We start from the raw sequence: 7267 nt of genomic DNA, 5'->3' as shown, positions 1-7267 counted from the left end.
TTTATGTTTACATACCCTACATTACTCATCTCATATGTATATACTGTACTCTATACCATCTACTGCATCTTGCCTATGCCGTTCTGTACCATCACTCTTTCATATATCTTTATGTACAAATTCTTTATCCCTTTACACTTGTGTGTATAAGGTATTAGTTGTGGAATTGTTAGGTTAGATTACTTGTTGGTTATTACTGCATTGTCGGAACTAGAAGCACAAGCAATTCGCTACACTCGCATTAACATCTGCTAAACATGTGTATGTGACAAATACAATTTGATTTGATTTGATTTGACATGGACAACCTGTTATATTAGACTATATTTGGACTACCGGCTACATTAGACTACAATTGAAGTCGGAAGTTTACATTCACTTAACAAATATAGTTTTAGCAAGTCGGTTAGGACATCTACTTTGTGCATGACAAGTCATTTTTCCAACAATTGTTTAAAGGCAGATTATTTCACTGTATCACAATTCCAGTGGGTCAGAAGTTTACATACACTAAATTGAATGTGCCTTTAAACAGCTTGGAAAAATCCAGAAAATGATGTCGTGGCTTTAGGAGCTTCTGATAGGCTATTGACATAATTTGAGTCAATTGGAGGTGTACCTGTGGATGTATTTCAAGGCCTACCTTCAAACGCAGTGCCTCTTTGCTTGACATCATAGGAAAATCAAAAGAAATCAGCCAAGACCTCAGAAAACAAATTGTAGACCTCCACAAGTCTGGTTCATCCTTGGGAGCAATTTGGCCATAATGACCATTGTTATGTTTGGAGGAAAAAGGGGGACGCTTGCAAGCTGAAGAACACCATTCAAACCGTGAAGCACAGGGTTGGCAACATCATATTGTGGGGTTGATTTGGTGCAGGAGGGACTGGTGCACTTCACAAAATAAATGGCATCATGAGGAAGGGAAATGTGTATATATTAAAGCAACATCAACACAGTCAGAAAGTTAAAGTCAACAAAGTCAAGGTTTTGGAGTGGCAATCACAAAGCCGTGACCTCAATCCCATAGAAAATTTGTGGGCAGAACTGAAAAAGCGTGTGCGAGCATGGAGCCCTACAAACCTGACTCAGTTACACCAGCTCTGTCAGGAGGAATGGGCCAAAATTCACCCAATTTATTGTGGGAAGCTTGAGGAAGGCTACCAAAAACGTTTTACCCAAGTTAAACTATTTAAAGGCAATGCTACCAAATACTAATTTAGTGTGTGTAAACTTGTGACCCACTGGGAATGTGATGAAATAAATCAATCTCTCAACTATTATTCTGACATTTCACATTCTTTAAATAAAGTGGTGATCCTAACTGACCTGACAGGGTATTTTTACTAGGAATAAATGTCAGGAATTGTTAAAAACTGAGTTTAAATGTATTTGGCTAAGCGGTATGTAAACTTCCGACATCAACTCTATATATGGACAACAGGCTACATTAGACCATATATGGACAACAGGCTACATTAGACTATATATTGATAACAGGCTACATAAACCTACACGTGGACAACAGGCTACATTAACCTACACATGGACAACAGGCTACAGTAGCCTATATATGGTAACAGGCTACATTAGCCTATACAGTCAACACAGAATCACAATGGTGATGATGGTACTGATCCCTCTGCTACTACCGGTACTGTACAACGGAGGAGGCTGGTGGGCAGATATATAGAAGGACGGGCTCATTGTAATGGCTGGAATGGAATAAATGGAACGATATCCCATAATTCTATTCCAGCCATTACAATGAGCCTCTCCTCCTATGTCTCTGCCCACCATCCTCCTCTATTGTACAGAAGGGCCAACAGTGTAACAGAATATGATAGTGGCATATTGTACTTCAACAGTATGCGTTTGCTTAACTGACTTTGTCAAGTAGTAGCCAGTGTTGTGTTTCACCATTCTATCTTATATAATGTCAGTTTGTAATATTGTTAGTAGTCCAACATTATTGAGGACATTATTAGGATGGTGCAGTAATGTTGAGATGCCAGTAGGGAGAACTCTACTCTAGAATACTGCAGTAATGTTGAGATGCCAGTAGGGAGAGCTCTAGTCTAGAACACTGCAGTAATGTTGAGATGCCAGTAGGGAGAGCTCTAGTCTAGAACACTGCAGTAATGTTGAGATGCCAGTAGGGAGAGCTCTAGTCTAGAACACTGCAGTAATGTTGAGATGCCAGTAGGGAGAGCTCTAGTCTAGAACACTGCAGTAATGTTGAGATGCCAGTAGGGAGAACTTTAGTCTAGAACACTGCAGTAATGTTAAGATGCCAGTAGGGAGAGCTCTAGTCTAGAACACTGCAGTAATGTTGAGATGCCAGTAGGGAGAGCTCTCGTCTAGAACACTGCAGTAATGTTGAGATGCCAGTAGGGAGACCTCTAGTCTAGAACACTGCAGTAATGTTGAGATGCCAGTAGGGAGAACTCTAGTCTAGAACACTGCAGTACTGTTGAGATGCCAGTAGGGAGAGCTCTGGTCTAGAACACTGCAGTAATGTTGAGATGCCAGTAGGTAGAGCTTCATTCTAGAACAGTGGAACCTTCAGTACTACTTTGATTCATCTGATGGTTATGGGGTTTAAATGGAATGGGTTCTAATTGAATGACATCTTGGAACATTGACCTGTATATACAGAACTCAGAAGGACAAGGCAACACATAAGAAATTGTAAACATTCTAAATAGTTTAGAGGGCTTGCAGTTGTGTCAGAAATCATCTAGCAACCACATCAAGCCCTCTGTAGTCGACACGTTGTTTAAATGGTTCTCTGTGTAGTCAAAATATCACATTGAAAATTTGAAACATTTAGATAATTTATAAAATGTAGTTCCACTCCTCAAATGAAGAAAGGCAAGTAGATATGCAATCTGTTGCACAATTTCTATTGAAATACAGGAACATCCCTTTTTCTGATGTACTGGTCTGGTCATCATCCATGTTAATGTCTTAAAGAGGAAGGAGAGGACAGTTAAATACGTGTCAACTTCAGAATTCACGCTAACTGTCAGTATGTTGACTCACTGTACAAAACCTCTCCCTTTCACTTCACTCTGTAAGTACTCTTGACAATATCTTGAAATATAGTTTTTTTTTTTTTTTTTTTTAGTCATATACTTGTATCATTTTACTACTTCTTCTGTTTTGATCTGTGTTTTGGTTGTTACATCAGGGCCAGTATTCATAAAGTGTCTCAGTGTAGGAGTGTTGATCTACATAGTGATGAGATGATTAACCAGGGTAAAAAAGACATGCAGACAAACATTGTAGCACTGCAGTGTGTGTGTGTATGTGGGCCTAAGTGTGTATCTGCGTGTGACACAGTTGATTTAGCTGAGAGCCCTTCAGGACCAGACTGATAGGGAGTAGGGTTGACATCTATACTGTGTAGGATGTGTGTTTTATCTTTGCTACATCCTTAACCAGCTCTCTAGACTTTGATACAGATTCCATGGGCTTATTTGCCTTCCCTACACATGGTCTCTCCTACAGATGGTCTCCGTGTGTGAGCATTATCGGCCAGAAGTCCCCACAAGAATAGTAAATGGACAAAAATGTTGTTAGTCCCCACAAGAGCAAATGCAAGTTCTAGGGGGTTTAGGGTTAAGTTTTAAATTAATGTTAGAATTAGGTTTAGGAGCTAGGGTTAGTAGGTTTTGGGGTTAAGGTAAAGGAAAATAGGATTGTGAACAGGACTGAATTGTGTCCCCACAGGGTTAGTTGTACAAGACTGTGTGTGTGTGAGCCACTTGCTGATTAGCCTCACAGCTTGGGGATAGGAGCTATCATTGAAACTGGTGGTCAGTCTTTAGGCTGCTGTACAGCTTGACGGACCATAGAGGATTGAACATTTATCCTCCTATATTTGAGGTTCTGACAATAAAAGTTTCAGAACAATCAATGTAGAAATGTGTTTACAGTGCAATAGACAGTATTCACAGAACCGTATACAGACGTAGGATCTTAATATTCCTGCAGCAACAGGAAAAGTGAATTATTATGTGGATTATAATTAATGTGGTGGTTTACAGTCTGTTAGGGAAAATCAAGTCTGACATTTTAAATTACAAACGTTAGTGTCACATTGTATAAATGACAGGAGACAGGCGCAGGAATACGTAATACGAGGTTTTAATAGTCCACCAAACAATACAACCTGCCATAAAAAGGCACTGGGGACAAAGCCCAAAACACAGGGATGAAATCCAAACAAAACAGCCAGGTAAAACCCCTAATAAATACACAGGACTAAAACACGTAATACACGGGAAGAAACACGTAATACACGGGACGAGACCCGTAATACACGGGAAGAAACACGTAATAATACACGGGACTAGACCCGTAATAATACACGGGACGAGACACAACAATACACGGGACGAGACACATAATACACGGGGCGAGACACATAATACACGGGGCGAGACACGTAATAACAAGTACACAATACACGTAGCACGAAAGCCAAAGCAACAAAGCACAGGTACTCACAAGACCAACGGACATGGAAACAATAACTGACCAAGACAATGATGAATACACACATAAACCTTGAATACACTACAAGTTTGCATTTCCAGGAAGCAGGAAAATTCTCTACAACAAAAGAGTGATCAAATTAAGATACACGTCTGTAGCACAATACAACACAACACAATGTGAGCCTGGTTCAATACCAATAATGAGGCACGGTACCCCATTTACAGTTTATACTTCAAAGTGTCAGATGGAGTTCTTCACCAGCTATAGAGTGAGTTGTTGTTTATGTTTCTAAGACTGCAGGGTGGGAGATGCAACAATGGCCTTGAGAACAGCAGGAAGTGTGTTGGTGGTCTTTCTCTGGTCTGTAGCAGGTATGGTCTCATTCTTATCTTTTAGTTGGTTTGTTTAACCTGTCTGTCACCGGGGTTCCGCTAGCGGAACTCCTCCCACATTCCACTGAAAAGGCAGAGCGCGAAATTCAAAAAATATTTTTGAGAAATATTTAACTTTCACACATTAACAAGTCCAATACAGCAAATGAAATATACACATCTTGTGAATCCAGTCAACATGTCCGATTTTTAAAATGTTTTACAGCGAAAACACCACATATATTTATGTTAGCTCACCACCAAATACAAAAAAGGACAGACATTTTTCACAGCACAGGTAGCATGCACAAAGCCAACCTAACTAACCAAGAACCAACCAAACTAACCAAGAAACAACTTCATCAGATGAAGTCTTATAACATGTTATACAATAAATCTATGTTTTGTTCGAAAAATGTGCATATTTGAGGTATAAATCAGTTTTACATTGCAGCTACCATCACAGCTACCGTCAGAAATAGCACCGAAGCAGCCAGAGTAATTACAGACACCAACGTCAAATACCTAAATACTCATCATAAAACATTTCTGAAAAATCGATGGTGTACAGCAAATTAAAGACAAACATCTTGTGAATCCAGCCAATATTTCCGATTTTTTAAGTGTTTTACAGCGATAACACAATATAGCATTATATTAGCTTACTACAATATCCTACCACACTACCGCATTCATTCATCAAGGCACGTTAGCGATAGCAATAGGCACGTTAGCGATAGCGAATAAACCAGCAAAAGATATTAATTTTCACTAACCTTCATAAACCTTCATCAGATGACAGTCCTATGACATCAGGTTATACATACACTTATGTTTTGTTCGAAAATGTGCATATTTAGAGCTGAAATCAGTGGTTATACATTGTGCTAACGTAGCATCTTTTTCCCAGAATGTGCGGATATTTTTATGACACTCAACTATTCTGACCAAATAACTATTCATAAACGTTACTAGAAAATACATGTTGTATAGGAAATGATAGATACACTAGTTCTTAATGCAATCGCCGTGTTAGAATTCTAAAAATAACTTAATTACGACATCCAGCTTAGTTATAGCGAGAGAGTACCCAAAATCTGGGCGCAAACGACTATTTCACATGTTCGACAGATATATGAAATAGCATCATAAAATGGGTCCTACTTTTGACGATCTTCCATCAGAATGTTGTACAAGGGGTCCTTTGTGCAGAACAATCGTTGTTTGGTTTTAGAATGTCCTCTTCTCCAGTCAATTAGCACGGAAAGCTAGCAAAGTAGCGCAAAGCTCTCCTTCCTGAACAAAGGCACACAACGCAACACGCCTAACGTCCCAAATAAATTTCAATAATCTAATAAAACTATATTGAAAAAACATACTTTACGATGATATTGTCACATGTATCAAATAAAATCAAAGCCGGAGATATTAGTCGTCTATAACGACAGCTTTTCAGAAGGCAAAACCAGGTCCCTTCACGCGCTCTCCAGAAAACAGGAAACTGGTGACACGTCATGCCGAGAGCTTTTATTCGACCCCAGATCAAGTTATACACTCCATTTCTTCTCTCACTGCCTGTCGACATCTAGTGGAAGACGTATGAAGTGCATGTATACTAATAAATATCAAGGACATTTATAGGCAGGGCCTAGAACAGAGCATCGATTTCAGATTTTCCACTTCCTGTCAGGAAGTTTGCTGCAAAATGAGTTCTGTTTTACTCACAGAATAATTCAAACGGTTTTAGAAACTACAGAGTGTTTTCTATCCAATAGTAATAATAATATGCATATTGTATATATATTGTACGAGCAAGAATTGAGTACGCGGTCGTTTAAATTGGGCACGATTTTCCCCCAAAGTGAAAACAGCGCCCTCTGTCCTCAACAGGTTAATAATCTACAAACATTTCTAAAAGGTTAAGATTCATAATGTTATTCTGATGTGTTCTGTTAGGAGTCTCTACTTCACTTAAATAGTTATCTTTTCACAACTCACTGAGTGATGCTTATCTGTGGTTTCCATTCACACTCAACTCAGCAACTATAGCAAAAAAGTGGAGACAAACCCTACTGTTAGTGTGAGCCAATAGACCTTGTCCTAATTATGATACCATTGTGTTTTGTGACTGTGTTATAGTGGTACTGGGTCAGGATGGCTGGAGTGTGACGTACACCCCTCAGAGTATCTGTACCTTGAAAGGGTCAACAGTGGATCTGTTCTGCTTTTACACATATCCCAGTGGTACAGTCACAACAACCTTCTGGTTCACTAAAATTGTAAATCTGAGAGACGACCCAGACTACAAAGGTCGTGTGACGTACCGTAGCGATAGGATGAATGGCCACACCCTGAAAATCACAGACCTGAGAGAGAGTGACTCAGCTGAA

At 39.4% G+C, this 7267-nt stretch overlaps 1 long non-coding RNA gene across 1 annotated transcript; it reads left to right on the top strand.

Moving 5' to 3' along the window:
• The first annotated feature begins 3043 nt into the window (after positions 1-3043).
• Positions 3044-7041, top strand: LOC120033035. The gene is made up of 3 exons (XR_005473889.1): positions 3044-3076; positions 4800-4877; positions 7017-7041. It is a non-coding gene; the product is annotated as an uncharacterized LOC120033035 (long non-coding RNA).
• The last annotated feature ends 226 nt before the right edge of the window (positions 7042-7267 follow it).

This window comes from Salvelinus namaycush, chromosome 39 (genome assembly GCF_016432855.1).
Source record: "Salvelinus namaycush isolate Seneca chromosome 39, SaNama_1.0, whole genome shotgun sequence".
In the NCBI taxonomy this organism is placed as follows: domain Eukaryota; kingdom Metazoa; phylum Chordata; class Actinopteri; order Salmoniformes; family Salmonidae; genus Salvelinus; species Salvelinus namaycush.
This window is presented reverse-complemented; position numbering and strand designations above follow the sequence as displayed.